This window comes from Pseudochaenichthys georgianus, chromosome 5 (assembly GCF_902827115.2).
Source record: "Pseudochaenichthys georgianus chromosome 5, fPseGeo1.2, whole genome shotgun sequence".
Taxonomy (NCBI): domain Eukaryota; kingdom Metazoa; phylum Chordata; class Actinopteri; order Perciformes; family Channichthyidae; genus Pseudochaenichthys; species Pseudochaenichthys georgianus.
The window spans coordinates 23,061,456-23,078,574 of NC_047507.1; the positions used below are offsets into that span (position 1 = coordinate 23,061,456).

At 43.6% G+C, this 17,119-nt stretch overlaps 1 long non-coding RNA gene across 2 annotated transcripts; it reads left to right on the plus strand.

The window, feature by feature from the left end:
* Window positions 1–12: 12 nt before the first annotated feature.
* Window positions 13–5,924, plus strand: LOC117447201 (uncharacterized). Of its 2 annotated transcripts, XR_004552204.2 has the most exons (4): window positions 13–548; window positions 1,014–1,571; window positions 2,579–2,671; window positions 5,384–5,924. It is a non-coding gene; the product is annotated as an uncharacterized lncRNA (long non-coding RNA). The 2 variants fall into 2 exon arrangements; XR_004552205.2 differs by lacking the exon at window positions 2,579–2,671.
* Window positions 5,925–17,119: the final 11,195 nt, after the last annotated feature.

Consider the following 17,119-nt stretch of genomic DNA (forward strand, 5'->3'; position numbering starts at 1 on the left):
GGGATAGTGGATAGGAGAATTCAAAAGGACTTAGGAGAAGAGACTGCGGTACTTTTAGAGAATCCGAATGCACTTTCACTATCCAACGTGTTTATGATGCGCCCGCGGACGTCATTGTGTGCGTCTGCTGCTGTGGGGAAACTATGGAAACTACAGTTTTCTATACAGCGGACTACAACATGGATGTTTAATAAGAACGAGGGACAGCTGTAAACTCATCTAGAGACTCTGCTCCGTGCTCTGATGCTGCTGCTTTGCTTTATGAACGTAGACAACAGAGAAACATATTCTTCATGACCAAAGTTGGAATTGAAATAAAAAAGGAAAGTGAAACTTATGCTCGTCACCCTCTCCCTCCGGTCCACATTAATACCAATGATCCCAATACGTATGATTGTATGAACTAAAGATCTTAAAATCAATACAGATGTATTTATTATAAACGTTAGTCCTTAACATCTATCACTGTGTATATCACCATTCAAACATCTTTTAAAAGTTGAACAAACTCCACACAGCTCAGTAAAGACTGAAATGTTGACTTTCAGGTAAGTAATTTAACAACAATTATAAACCGTGTTATTATAGTTGTATTTATGTCTAAAGTGATGATGTTAGCTTGCTAGCCAGTTGCTAGAAAATGGTATTTCCAGCTAACATCATAACTCCAGCTAGCTATATTGTTTTAAAGCAACATACTCTTCTTTCAATGACAAATTCATTCTTATTTTTTTCTACATAAGCAAGAGGTCCATATTTATTTCACGATTCTCTGTCACTTGCACTATTGTTATATTTTGCGTTGCTCTATCTTTACTTGTTTTTTTATGTCTTAAGGATATTGTATGTTGTAGCCTACTTTTGGAGCAGCCTGGGACTTCAGATATGAAATGCCAATCTGCGCTGTAGCTATTGTATTTGACAATAAACCTTTGAATCTTACATTTGTACAAGCTTAGGAGAGTTTAGCTTTTATATGACACAATTAATGTTCTGCATTTTGCACTTAACAGGTCAATCATTCCCAGGCTTTGAACAGCAAACCAACATCTCCATGGATTGTGGTGCAGGAGGACGGGACAGTGGTGATGGCGCATTGTACATGCATGGCAGGGTTAGGAGAGGTTTGTTCCCACGCAGCAGCACTTATGTTTACAGTTTTGGCTGCTGTTGAGAAGAGAGAAAACCAGACATGCACAGAGAAGCCATGCACATGGATACAGCCTAGCACTGAAATTGTGAAGTACGATGAGGTGTCTTAACATCTTCGCCATTAAAGAACAAGTTCAAACCGAAGACCTGTTTCAGCACATGAGACCATCTGCTGATGATTTCAAGTTATTCTGTGAACAACTCCACCAAAGTGAAGAACAAGAGACAAAGCCCAAGAAAAGTTCTATCCTGTCAGTCATTGAAGGCCATCCCCACAGATACACGCCAAATATGTACAACTGGATCTGCCAACACCCCTTACCAGTCTGTATCAAAGCAGCATACTTGTACTGGATTTGCCTGCACTGCTAGAGGAGGGTGCCAAAGTTGTTGATGAGCTGAATCTCACACCAGAGCAGGTAAGAAATAGAAATGGCTTACGGTATAAAGCGTGTCACAATGCTAAATCCTAAACGTCACTATATTCATTAAGAATAACTTTACTGCTTTCTGATAATTACAGCTCTTTTGATAGTTCAATTCTTTTTGAGTGTTTGTTAGTTGAGGAGAAGACCAGGAAACAGTAGGTTGAGGGTCTGGTTTGAGCAGGTAGAGTTACTGCGTCATCCTTCCATGAGGCAGCCAAGACAGAGAGCTCTTCGTCTTTGATTAAAAGAGTTTGCTATCCTCGCTCCTCTCAGTTTTCCACTGAAGCGACCAGGTATATATATATATATATATATATATATATATATCGAGGGGTGAGAACCAGAGGGGCGTAAGTGACATTTGACCAACTTTACAGGAGAGCCAAAACAAAAAATGACAATACTTTGTCCTGACTTTGTTTATTAAATTCAATCTTTAATATGAAAACTTCATAAACATGTGGATGACAATATACTTAATGAACAATATTTTGACTTTCATTGAAAAAAATATTCTTCTATTTTTTTTTTATTCGAAATAAAGTCACATGCGCCTTTTTGGAACTAAGATTTTATCTCATATGAACTAAGAAAAAGGGCGTATCTGATAAAAATAGGAAAAAGGCTTTACATTAATGAGGTCAAAAGTAACAGTAATCAATTGTTATAATAACAATATTATATGAAAATATCCTTATATCATATTAGTTCATTGAATGTAATTATTTAAAAAAAAAAAAACATTAATAACCATTGTGCCAAATAGTTAATTATTTAGCCATTTCCCCAAATAACCGATTGAAAATAGGCTACAGAGTCCATTGTGATCATATAAAATATCAATATCACATTAGTTCACTGAATAACAATCAATTACATTAAACCTGGCCTAATAACTGTTTGGCAAATCAAAAACTACTTTAGAACATTGGGAATGTCAAATATAGCAATATAATATACGACAACAGCATATTTCATGCAGATCATGTACGTTTCAGATTGATTTGAAAGGACATACTAGCCTACTCTGCCTGGATGACTTGCAAAGAATGGTAGAAGTCCACATAAGAGTGAGGGATACTCCCATTTGTGTGAGTACGTCTTTCTTTTTCACAGCAGTGGTCCCAGGTGGACCTGTGTGCATCTTCTTTGGTTCAATTGCATGAGCACCTCTGGTCTCCTGCTTTCCAATTTGCAGCTTGGTTGGACAGCTCATATTTGAACTGATTCCTTTTCGGATCCTCTTTTGTGTAGCACAGGCGCAGCCATTTCATTTTCTGCCAAATAACTGTTTGTCCCTCTGTGTCTTTGGTTCTGTTTCGGACCGTGTGTTGTAGGGCTGTGCAATTAATCGTATTTTAATCTCGATTACGATTTTGGCTTGCAACGAGGTCCACAGTTTCCCCGCAGCGAGGCCCCCCGCCCCCCTGTTGACAGTTCACGAGCGTGCACCCTCGACTTCATTCACCACATCACAGTCATCAATTAAGGACGCGCTTTACAGTGCAACGGCTTACTGAAGCAGCTCGCAAGGACACAAAGATATAACACATGCCATCACATTCTACATAGCTAAAGACATGTGCCCAGTTAGCACGGTTAGCAACCAGGGGTTTAAGCAACTGGTTAACACTATGGACAAGCGTTAAGCGATGCCATCTCGGCATAATTTCACCAGATCTGCACTGCCTGCCCTATATGACAAATGTCGTGGGGAAGTTAAAAAAGATGTGGCTTCAGCTGAATACTTTGCAGTTGAGTTATACTTAAAGTTCAGGGTAATCAACTGTTAAAAAGATACTGTTCAAATTATTATTATTTTTTAAGTTCAATAAATGGATGTTTTCAAAGTCAATGAATAATCATATTTAATAATCGTGATATCAATATTGACCAAAAATAATCGTGATTATGATTTTTGCCATAATTGAGCATCCCTAGTGTGTTAATAATAATAATAATTCCTTGCATTTATTATAGCTCAAAGCGCTTTACACATATTTGTTATACATGCAATGGTCACTGTGGACAATACCCACAGGAGCAAGTTCAGGTGAAGTGTCTTGCCCAAGGACACAACGGCTTTACAGACGACGCAGCAGCGGCAGGTTTCACCTGATGATGATCTGATGATCATTGCACAGCGCACTGCCCCACACCATCCATCTTCACGCCTCGAAGTCATCGAGGCGCTTTTACAAGTACACATTGATATCATACATGTACTGTGGACAATACCCACAGGAGCAAATCCGGGTGAAGTGTCTTGCCCAAGGACACAACGGCCTGACACAGTGGCGGCAGGAGCGGGTTTCGAACTTGATCTGATGATCAGATTCTCATGGTTGACCTAGCTTGCTTACATAGGTGTCAGCCATTTTGACTCAAGTGCAATCCAAAGGCTTTACCCATAATACATTTCTCAGGGCCAAAAGGGCGTAAGTGCACTTACGTCCTTTTGGCCCCAAATAGTTCAGTGTGTTCTGTGTTAGGTCTTTTGGTTTTTGATGAATAACTCTGGATTGGTTTAGAATTCACATGCACCCTTTTGGCAGTAGAAAGAGCTCATTGAGAGCTTTCATTTGATATATATAACTCATTTTGGACCAAAATGTCACTTACGCCCCTCTGGTTCTCACCCCTCGATATATATATTAGGGCTGTCAAGTTAACGCGTTAATAACGCATTAACGTATAAATAAAAAATAAAATTAACGCCACTAATTATTTTAACGCGATTAACGCATGTGTATTTTTTTTTCTCGGCCGCCCCGTAGTTTCAGAGCGCATCGAGTTTAAAATACCATCTACAAGCTGATGCTGACAGCCCCGCTCCTGCCGCCCGCTTGTGGCAGACCACACTTCCACGCTCACCGGCAGGCACCGACTGGCCATCTGGAGGACCGGGCGGGTGTGTGTGTGTGTGTGTGGCCCGAGCGAGCGAGAGAGAGACCTTACGTGCATTGTTGTTGTTAGCATCTGGTGCTAGCTAGCTGCGCTAACGGATATAAGGAGCTGTTTAAATGAAAACAGAGGAGCGACATTTCGCCACAACTGCGCCGAGCACTTGACTTTATGCAGGAAGCCAGACAGTGGGACATTGTACGAGAAGTCAGCACACTCAGCATGGATAGTGCGCAACATGATCACAGCGTCCAGGCAGCTCCCGCTCGAGCATATGCCTTAGTTGCACATAGCTCCAACGATCCATCACACACACACACACACACACACACACACACACACACACACACACACACACACACACACACACACACACACACACACACACACACGCACGCACGCACGCACACACACACACACGATTTGTATTGTATGAGAGGTTCCAGGTTGAATTGAGGCGAATATGTGTAATGTTCAGAGGTTGTTGTGTTTAATATTCATGAGAATATTTGTCATTGTTCAAATGATAATAAACATTTGCATAAAGCATATTTGTCCACTCATATGTTGATAAGAGTATTAAAAACTTGAAAAATATTCCTCTAAGGTACATTTAGAACAGATAAAAAATGTGCGATTAATTTGTGATTAACTATGGACAATCATGCGATTAATCGCGATTAAATATTTTAATCGACTGACAGCCCTAATATATATATACATTTAGGCAGCAAGACTAAATCATACATTCTTTCCACTACTTCATCATGAATAAATACAATAATTGAGTAACTAGATATTATGAGGGTAAAACAAGATATTAACATTCTAATAACAGTATTTTAGGGGCTTTTTAAAGTGATGAGTTTTTTTCCAAAATAACATGTTCTTTTCTTCAGATGGGGTTTACAAAACGAGGACACTGCCAAAAAGTCTTACCTGGTGGCTATGCAAGATCACCATGAAGACATTAATGTTGCAGCATCAGGGCTCATCCTCAACCCAGAGCTGCCATGGATTGGTGCATCCCCAGATGGTGTCGTGACCGGTGCTTGCCATGAGCCTGGCATTTTAGAAATTAAGTGTCCTTTCAGCGCTAAAGACCGCAGTCTACTTGAATGCACCAAAGACTCGTGGTTCTGCCTGACTGTCCCTGAGGGAGGTGTGATGAGCCTAAAGCTGAATCACAGCTACATGTATCAAGTGCAGGCACAAATGCGTGTCGCAGAGGTAATGTTCTGTGATTTTGTTGTGTGGACACCTCAAGAACTTTTTAAACAGCGCATCATGTTTGATGGTGCATTTTTTGATGTTGCACATTCAAAGGTGGTAAACTTCTCATTAGAACGGGGATACTACCAGAGTTGTTGGGTAAATGGTTTACTGTGCCATGCTTCTCCCCCACTGCAACCTCTGACAAAACATCTGAGGGGCATTAAGAAGCTGACAATAAATAAGCTCTTCTTGTCAGACACTGGTCTTTTTCTTTTGTCTTCATGGTCAGGTTTTTGTTTACCCATTAAGCTTACATATTCATACACTGTAGATTGTGCAATAAATAACTGTATCTAATACTTGCAGATGCATTGTAGTATAAGTAGGAGTATTTCAAAAAACCTCAAGAAACAAATACTTGGAAAAAGTGATGTTTATTAGTTCAAGACTGGACATTGTAATGTATTAATTGTAAAGATAATAGAGAGAAGATCCAACATACATAGAAAAGGGAATACACAATAAGCATTTTGTTTTATTTAGCTGACGCTTTTATCAAAAGCGACTTACAAATAGTATCTATCTATTCTGTGGGTACCACAGATGGGCAGACATTACAAAGAACAGCAAACTGTTACCATCTTGTCAAGGGAAGTAGGTTGTCCTTGAGTGGCTGCTTGGCAAAGAGACGGCGGGATGGTGTATTTGTTCCTGACCAGGCCAATGACTCTGTCCACATGGATCCTGACAGCAGCGAGTCCCCTTGTGGATTCAAGTTCCAGTGGATGGAGCTGCTGCTTGCCTTTGGTGAATGCTGGTATTTTCAACTGTGCATTATACAGTCCCACAGTGTCTTTCACATTGAAGCCTCTATCAGCAAGAACAACATCTCCTGGTGAAAATTTCTCAAGATATGAGCAGTTTTCTGTAATGTACTTGTCGCTTGTGCGTCCCCCCCAGCCCTTTGACACAAAGGATGTAACACCCTGTGGTGTTATAGAAATGAGATATTGTACAGTGTTGTGGTGCTTGTAATAGGAGTATGTTTGTGCACGAGCCCTTAAATTCTTTGGCTTCTCTACAAACATTTCAAAACAGTCAATGATGGAAGTGCAGTTGCTAAAATTATCCCTGAAACACATGGGCAGACTAACCTGAATTTGATCTTTTGAGGGCCAAAATATAAGTGGTGACAGTCTGACATACATGACATCTAAAGTATTGTTGAACATTCTGACAACACTGCTCTTAGACATATGAAAAAGATAAAGGTAAGTTAAGCCTCATTCTCATCAGTGTTAATAAAAAGCTATGAAAGGGAGTCAGTCTTGGACCGGCTTTCACAAACCCAGACAGGAAGCCAAAAACAACCATCATTTTAGCATAGCTTGGTAGGCCTGTTAGTTCCTGTACCATCTCATCATTTCCTTTGAAGGCTTCCATTGAAAGACAGCACATTAACTTTGTCCTTAAGACAATTAACTTCAGCTCTTAATAGTGCACACTCGTTTGTCAATGCCTTGACTGTAGCTTGGCAGGCTGCATTTGAGCATGGTTCCACAATACCTGAGCTAAGAATGGCGTGAGAGTAACTGGTCATCTTTCACACATTCTACCTGTTCAACTAAGGTGATGTCAAGCCCAGTGGAGGGAAGAGGCTGTGAATTACTTTACATTGTGGATCCACAATGTAAAGTGATTAACACAGCCTCTTCCCTCTTCTCTCTGTGAGGAGCAGCAGGTTCAGCTCTCAGAACAAAGTAACACAAAACTAAAATGGCATTCATTTGTTTAAATATGTCGTGGAGTAATAGATGTTTTTATTTTTCTTCTCAAGAGAGTACCAGAATGTGTATTTTATGTTAGTATTTCAAAAAATCTCCTGGGGGAGAATCCCCCCAGACTCCCCTGCAGGAGTTGGGTTTTCAGCATGTCAACTCTTTCACCTGTGGGTAAATTGCAGGATTGGCTCCAGGTCGCCCTTTTTATTTACTACAAGACAAATGTGCCTTTTTATTTCATACAGTTCAATTTGGATTGAGACAGGAAAATAATCTAAACCTCACGCGTGGCGTTTCACTGTCAAGGGGAGCGTGTAATTACATTGCAAATACTGACTTGAGCCCCACCACTTTATGGGTTAGCCCTACCATATTACCCAACACAGATACTTTGGAGCCGCAACTGCCGACCCGTATTGCGCATGCGCAGATCTAAGATCCAGTAGAAATTATACAAAAGTAAAAGTCTGCTGCTTATTGTTCTACTAGGCCAGGGGTCTGCAACGAAGAATATGTCAGCATAAATGAGGCCACTCCACCCAGCCATATCAACACTCATATTGCTCGAGGCACGGGCCGAGGAGGTGGAGTTGCAGCAATCTTTGACTCAAGTTTACTTATCAATACTAAACCAAAATTAAATTATACCTCCTTTGAAAGCCTCGTTTTTAGTCTTACGCATCCGACCTGGAAAACTTTGCAGCCAATCTTATTTGTTACAGTGTATCGTGCACCAGGTCCTTATTCAGAATTCTTATCAGAATTCTCTGAGTTTTTATCAACTTTGGTTCTTAAAACAGACAAAGTAATTATCGTAGGTGACTTTAATATTCATGTTGACGATGATAAAAATAGCCCTACTGTTGCATTTAACTCTATATTAGATTCTGTTGGTTTCTGTGTAAATAAACCAACCCACTGCTATAATCACACTCTCGACCTTGTTCTGACTTATGGTATGAAATTGAGCAACTATTAGTCGAACCGCATAATCCTGCTTTATCCGACCATTTCTTAGTAACTTTTGAAGTACTATTACGAGACTACAAAGCATTAGTCAAAAGCTCTTGCAGCAGAAACCTATCTGTTAGTGCTATAGCCACATTTAAAGAAGAGATTCCACTAATACTTAACTCGATAGCATGTCTGCATGTAGGGGAGGAAACTTATACAAAATGTACACCACCCCAAATTGATCATGTTGTTGATAGTGCTACAGATGCGCTGCGAATAAAATTAGACTCTGTTGCTCCTTTGAAAAAGAAGAAAATAAAACAACATAGATTAGCTCCATGGCATAATGCCGAAACCCGCAAAATAAAGCAAAAGTCTAGACAACTTGAAAGGATATGGCGTTCCACTAAACTTGAAGCATCTCGTTTAATTTGGCATATTACTCTCAATGAATATAAGAAAGCACTGCGTAAAGCGAGAGCAGCCTACTACTCTTCATTAATAGATGAGAATAAGAATAATGCAAGATTTCTTTTCAGCACTGTAGCCAGGCTGACAGAGAGCCACAGCTCCATTGAGCCTTCTATTCCCATAGCACTCAGTAGTAATGATTTTATGTGCTTTTTTTTAACGATAAAATTGTTACTCTTAGAAACAAAATTAATGACCTCTTGCCTTTGACCAGTATAGTGTTATCAACAGCTCCCGGAAACCTAAGTTCTAATATTACACTAGATAGTAAACTAGAATGCTTTTCAGCCATAAACCTTGAACAATTAAATTCAATGATTCTCTCTTCTAAACCACCAACGTGCATGTTAGACCCAATTACAACTAAGCAGTTGAAGGAAGTTTTTCCATTAATTAGCACTTCTTTATTAAATATTATGAATATGTCTTTATTATCAGGCTATGTTCCACAAACATTCAAAGTAGCAGTGATAAAACCGCTTCTTAAAAAGCACAACCTCGATCCAGAGGTTTTAGCCAACTATAGACCTATTTCTAATCTTCCGTTCCTCTCAAAAATTCTTGAGAAAGCGGTCGCAAAACAGCTGTGTGATTACTTAAAAAACAATGATTTATCTGAAGATTTTCAGTCTGGCTTTAGTCACAAATGACATTCTAATAGCCTCAGACAAGGGACTTGTCTCTATTCTTGTTTTGCTCGATCTCAGTGCTGCATTTGATACTATCGACCATGATATCCTATTGCAAAGACTAGAGAACTTAGTTGGCATACAGGGAACTGCTTTAGGCTGGTTTAGGTCCTATCTATCTGAACGCTCTCAGTTTGTACGTGTTAACGATGAATCTTCCACGCAAACCAAAGTTAGCCATGGAGTGCCACAGGGCTCAGTGCTCGGACCTATTTTGTTCACATTATATATGCTTCCGTTAGGCAATATTATAAGGAATCATTCTGTAAACTTTCATTGTTATGCGGATGATACTCAACTATATTTATCAATCAAGCCTGATGAAATTAATCATCTAAATAAAATTCAAGACTGCCTTAAGGACTTAAAAACGTGGATGACCTCATTTTTTGATGTTAAACACGACCAAAACTGAAGTTATTGTACTTGGCCCGAAGAATCTACGAAACAAATTATCTAAAGATATACTAACTATGGATGGCATTAATTTGGCCTCCAGTGAGACTGTAAGGAATCTTGGTGTTATATTTGATCAGGATTTATCCTTTAACGCCCACATAAAATCAATTTCAAGGACTGGATTATTGTAACTCCTTATTATCAGGGTGTACCAAGAAGTCAGTCAAGTCGCTTCAGCTGATTCAAAATGCTGCAGCTCGTGTACTAACCAGAGTTAGGAAAAGGGACCACATTACTCCTGTTCTGGCTGCCTCACACTGGCTCCCTATAGAACACAGGATATCATTTAAAATTCTTCTTCTCGCCTACAAAGCCCTTAATGGGCAGGCGCCATCTTACCTTAAATAACTCATTATACCCTACTGTCCTACTAGGGCATTGCGTTCCAAGAATGCAGGGTTGTTGGTTGTTCCTAGAGTCTCTAAAAGTACAATGGGAGCCAGAGCCTTTTCTTATCAAGCTCCACATTTGTGGAATCAGCTTCCAGTTTGTGTTCGGGCGGCAGACACCCTATCCGTTTTTAAGAGTGCGCTTAAGACCTTCCTTTTTGATAAAGCTTATAGTTAGGGCTGATTAGATTCAGCCCCTAGTTTTGCTGATATAGGCTTAGTTTGTCGGGGGACATCTTACTTCTTCCTTCTCTCTGTCTATACCTGTGTACTCTCATGTTCCGATTAACCCAGCTTCCCCAAATTTCTTTCTTTTTGGTGTCTATATACGCCGGGATCCGGAGTCATGGATGATCCTGCGGTCCTGTGTCCTGGATTGCGAGCCCTGGATCGCGAGTCGTGGCTGTGGTCCTGGATCATCGGTCCTGGATGGATATCCTTGTGGATCCATCCATCCATCTTCTCCCGCTTATCCGTGGTCGGGTCGCGGGGGTAACAGTTCCAGCAGAGAGCCCCAAACTTTCTTTTCCCTGGCGACATCAACCAGCTCTGACTGGGGGATCCAAAGGCGCTCCCAGGCCAGCGAAGAGATATAATCCCTCCACTTGGTCCTAGGTCTACCCCTTGGTCTCTTCCCAGCTGGACGTGCCTGGAACACCTCCCTAGGGAGGCGCCCAGGTGGCATCCTAACTAGGTGCCCGAACCACCTCAACTGGCTTCTTTCGACGCGAAGGAGGAGCGGCTCAACTCCGAGTCCCTCCCTGATGACCGAACTTCTCACCTTATCTCTAAGGGAGACACCAGCCACCCGGCGGAGGAAACCCATCTCGGCCGCTTGTATCCGCGATCTCGTTCTTTCGGTCATGACCCATCCTTCATGACCATAGGTGAGGGTAGGAACGAAAATGGCCCGGTAGACAGAGAGCTTTGCCTTCTGGCTCAGCTCCCTTTTCGTCACAACGGTGCGGTAAAGCGACTGCAGTACCGCTCCCGCTGCTCCGATTCTCCGGCCCATCTCACGCTCCATTGTTCCCTCACTCGAGAACAAGACCCCGAGATACTTGAACTCCTTCACTTGGGGTAAGGACTCATTCCCTACTTGGAGTGGACAGTCCATCGGTTTCCTGCTGAGAACCATGGCCTCAGATTTGGAGGTGCTGATCCTCATCCCAGCCACTTCACACTCGGTTGCGAACCGATCCAGTGAGTGCTGAAGGTCGCAGACCGATGAAGCCATTAGAACCACATAATCTGCAAAAAGCAGTGGTGCAATCCTTAGTCCACCGAACTGCAGACCCCCTCCCCCACGACTACGCCTCGAAATCCGATCCATGTATATTACAAACAGGATTGGTGACAAAGCGCAGCCCTGGCGGAGGCCAACCCTCACCGGAAATGGGTCCGACTTACTGCCGAGGACCCGGACACAGCTCTCGCTTTGGGAGTACAGAGATTGGATGGCCCTGAGTAGAGACCCCCTCACCCCATACTCCCGCAGCACCTCCCACAGTAACTCCCTGGGAACTCGATCATATGCCTTCTCCAAGTCTACAAAACACATGTAGACCGGATAAGCGTACTCCCAGGCCCCCTCCAGGATCCTTGCGAGAGTAAAAAGCTGATCCGTCGTTCCACGACCAGGACGGAATCCGCATTGTTCCTCCTCAATCTGAGGTTCGACAATCGGCCTGACCCTCCTTTCGAGTACCTTGGAGTAAACTTTCCCGGGGAGGCTGAGTAGTGTGATGCCTCTGTAATTGGCACACACCCTCTGATCCCCCTTTTTGAAAAGGGGAACCACCACCCCGGTCTGCCACTCCTTCGGTACTGTTTCCGACTTCCACGCAACGTTGATGAGACGTGTCAACCATGACAGTCCCTCAACACCCAGAGCCTTCAGCATTTCCGGGCGGATCTCATCCACCCCCGGGGCTTTGCCACTGTGGAGTTGTTTGACGACCTCAGTGACCTCCCCCCGGGAGATTGGTGTTGATCCCCCGTCATACTCCAGCTCTGCCTCTAACATAGAGGGCGGAGTTGTCGGGTTCAGGAGTTACTCAAAGTGTTCCTTCCAACGCCCTAACACTCCATCAGTTGAGGTCAACAACGTCCCATCCTTACTGTACACAGCTTGGATGGTCCCCTGCTTCCCCCTCCTGAGGTGTCGGACAGTTTTCCAGAACAACTTTGGTGCCGCCCGAAAGTCCTTCTCCATGTCTTCTCCGAACTTCTCCCACACCCGCTGCTTTGCCTCGGCCACGGATGAGGCTGCTGCCCTTCGGGCCTGTCGGTACCTTGCAACTGCCTCGGGAGTCCCCTGGGATAACAAATCCCTGAAGGCCTCCTTCTTCAGTCGGACGGCTTCCCTGACCACCGGTGTCCACCAGGAGGTTCGAGGGTTACCGCCCCTTGAGGCACCTAGGACCTTGAGACCACAGCTCCCCGCCGCGGCTTCGGCAATAGAGGCTTTGAACACCGACCACTCTGGTTCAATGTCCCCAACCTCCACAGGAATGCCCGAAAAGCTCCGCCGGAGGTGTGAGTTGAAGGCCTCCTGAACTTGGGCCTCCTCCAGACGTTCCCAGTTCACCCGAACTACACGTTTAGGCTTACCAGGTCTACCCAGAGGCTTCCCCCGCCACTCGACCCAACTCACCACCAGATGGTGATCAGTTGACAACTCCGCCCCTCTCTTTACCCGAGTGTCCAAAACATACGGCCTCAGGTCCGATGATACGATAACGAAATCGATCATGGACCTTCTGCCTAGGGTGCTCTGGTACCACGTACACTTATGAGCATCCTTATGTTCGAACATGGTGTTTGTTAAGGCCAATCCATGACTAGCACAGAAGTCCAGTAACAAACCACCACTCCGGTTCAGATCAGGGGGGCCGTTCCTCCCAATCACGCCCCTCCAAGTGTCTCCATCATTGCCCACATGTGCGTTGAAGTCTCCCAGCAAGATTAAAGAGTCCCCTTCAGGAGCCCCATACAGGACTCTTTCCAGGGTCTCCAAGAAGGCTGTATACTCTGAACTGCTGTTGGGTGCATAAGCACACACAACAGTCAGAGTTTTCCCCCCCATAACCCTCTCGTCCACTGGGGTAAACTCCAACAACGAAGCACCTAACCGGGGACTTGTGAGTATCCCCACACCCGCCCGGCGCCTCACACCTTGAGCAACTCCGGAGAAGAATAGAGTCCAACCCCTATCCAGAAGTAAGGTTCCAGAGCCGACGCTGTGCGTAGAGGTGAGCCCAACCAGATCCAACTGGTACCGCTCCACCTCCCGCACAAGCTCCGGCTCCTTCCCCCCCAGAGAGGTGACGTTCCACGTCCCCAAAGCCAGCTTCTGCCGCCCGGGTCTGGTCCGTCGAGACCCTCCGCTTTCACTGCCACCCTTCTGGCAGCGCACCCGACCCCATCGTTGTTTCCCGTAGGTGGTGGGCCCGCGGGACGGAGAAGCGGAGGTGTTGCCCACGTTGCCTTTTCGGGCTGGGCCCGGCCGGGCTCCGTGGCAAGCCCAGCCACCAGACGCTCGCCGACGAGTCCTCCTTCTGGGCCTGGCTCCAGAAGGGGACCCCGGGTTTCCTCCGGGCCGGGTATCCTCACTTCTTGTGTCGTCTTTCATGAGGTCTTTTGAACCAATCTTAGTCTGGCCCCTTGCCTGAGACCAATTTGCCATGGGAGACCCTACCAGGAACACAAGGTTCCAGACAACACAGCCCCCAGGTTCATCAGGGCACACAAACCTCTCTACCACGGTAAGGTGCTGGTTCTTCAGAGAGGTCCTTGTGGATTCATCTTCCTATTATACACACATGCATTTCCAAACATTTGGACTACCTATGTTGCAAATGTATTATCTTTTCAATTTACACACGACATCTATTGCACGTCTGTCCGTCCTGGGAGAGGGATCCCTGCTCTGTTGCTCTCCCTGAGGTTTCTCCCATTTTCCCCTTTAAACTGTGGGTTTTCTCCGGAAGTTTTTCCTTGTACGATGTGAGGGTCTAAGGACAGAGGGTGTCGTATTGTCATACTGATATTCTGTACACACTGTGAAGACCACTGAGACAAATGTAACATTTGTGATATTGGGCTATATAAATAAACATTGATTGATAGATGTTGAAATATTGTGTGTGTGTGTGTGTGTGTGTGTGTGTGTGTGTGTGTGTGTGTGTGTGTGTGTGTGTGTGTGTGTGTGTGTGTGTGTGTGTGTGTGTGTGTGTGTGTGTGTGTGTGTGTGTGTGTGTGTGTGTGTGTGTGTGTGTGTGTGTGTGTGTGTGTGTGTGGGTGTGTGTTTCGGGCATGGGAGAAGAAGGAGAAATAGTGGAGCAGTGATATAAAGAGGGGCTTGCAGGGGTATGGGACAGCAGCAGAGAGAGAGAGAGAGAGAGAGAATTGTTGTTGTTAGCATCTGGTGCTAGCTAGCTACGCTAACGGATATAAGGAGCTTTTCTATGGCGTTATATTTGTGCCTCTATCCTGAGCACGCAATGAAACATGTTGAGCATAGAAAATGCTATTGAGCACGCACTTGAACATTTTTGAGCACAGAGAAATACATTTTCTCTCATAAAACTCCTGCTCCGTGTGCAAGCAGACCGCTGCACGCGCTCTCTCTCCCTCGCTCGCTCGACCTCTCCAGCCTGTGCGCGCTCAGCTTTGCCTGCGCTCGCTCAAGTTGTCACAGTGTTACAAATGTGCCACGAAACCAACCAATCGGAGAACTCGAGAAGGTCAATTCTGATTGGCTGGTCGTCTCCAATCATTATCTTCTATCTGAGATGAGAGAGGGATTTTCGTTTGCCATCAGGCTGTTGACGTTCTTATTACACATCTATCGTTGACATTTACAGGACATGACAGACTCGAATTAAGAGAATAGTACGCCACAGTGTCAGGTGAGTTATACATTTCTAGTGTTCTGATATCACGTTATTGTTTGCAATGCCTGAGTTTGCTAGCCGGCAACATAGCTGACAAACCTTAGCCTACATCAGTGGTTCTCAAACTTTTTCTGTCAGGTCCCCCCTTTGGAGAAAAAAAAAAGTCGGGCCCCCCCAACACAAATAGTCAGGCTCAGTGGCGCCGCCAGAGATTTATTTTGGGGGTGCTGTGGGGTAGCTTGACGTTTCATAGAGGGTGCTCAAACATTTAGGGTTTCCCATTAATGTCCCGGGCGCTACAGTGGAAGTTTCTACTGCAACACTCCCCACGCACATACACAGTGTTCCCGCAACTGTTACAATGAAGGCTCGATAATCAGCTCACGGCATATAGGTGTAAGCTGGGGTAAAGTGCTATTTTTATAGGTGGTGTGTGGACCTCACATAGGGGGGTCCGGGGGCATGCTCCCCCGGGAAGATTTTTAAATATTGAAGTTAAAAGCATCAATCTGGTGCACTTTGAGAGCAAAATGAAGAGATCTATGGATACATCTCTCAACACAGAACTGTAAAGAGATTTACTATTTCTTTATGGATATTTTACAAATCACTCCCCTTTTAAACTTTATTCATTTTTTAATGTCATATAGTATTTCATACCTGTTTTTCATTTATTCTCTTATTTTGTTATAACTATAATGATCATATAAACAACACAGCCGAGCTTTAATGAAACACAGAGACCCAGACGTAATAGAACTGTATCATATTATTTTCGAATCAATAATTTTTCAAAATATGATTTTTTTTTTTCAAATTTTTTTTAATAACCATTTTTCCTCCTGGTCTCTCCCCACATTGAGAACCACTGTCCTACATGTACATGAACCTTTCTGAAGTATTGATTACTTGCTGTAAGCATTAGAGGTGGCAGAATGACAAAACATGTTTCTCTCTCTATCACAATTTTGGGTTGACCAGAACCTGGACCAACTTCTGTTTCCTGTTCTACAATGGGCATAGAGCTTGTGTTAATTTTCAACCGGACAACTAAACAGATTAGGCTAGGATATCGGATAAAGTTAGCAACACACGTTATCCATGAACAGCCTATTAATCCAACGATGTGGAATTAGAGAAAAGGGGCTTCTTAACGTGCTTTTATCCGGGGTGGAGGGAGTTACATATTAGTTAAATATAACATTGGGGCGTGTGATTGTAGTGGGTGGAGGTGGTGAAATGAGGATATCCATCTTGGAGTTCAAGCTAGTATAATATAGTTAACGTTACACAATAATAAGGAAAAGAGCTATTTTTGTGATACATCGCTATTGATATGGATTTAGAGTGGATATTTGAGACTTCCAAACAGTAAACAAAAATGTAACTTATGGGAGTGTTTTTAGCAGAGCCATATTGTCCTTGTGATTCTGTTGATTATTACCTGTCTGTATTATGTTGCAGCTCAGCTGATTTTGGATTGATGGCAAAGGGAGAGGGACTTCAGTGAGTGAAAACACAAGTAAAAAAAAAAGTCGGGCCCTGGCGGAAAAACTGGTTTGAGAACCACTGCATTACTGTGTCATGGGATAAATTATTTTCCATTTAGAGTTGTATATGTCTAACATCTAACCCTCGACCTGTTGAGGCCCTGGAAAACACTTGTGCTGTTTGGCCTGATGGTCTAAATAAGATGCAACATTTATTGTCTCCACTTTTAACTTTGAGAAACTAAAAACATAAAAATGAAGTCAACAAAGCCAGTAAGCATACAAAAGG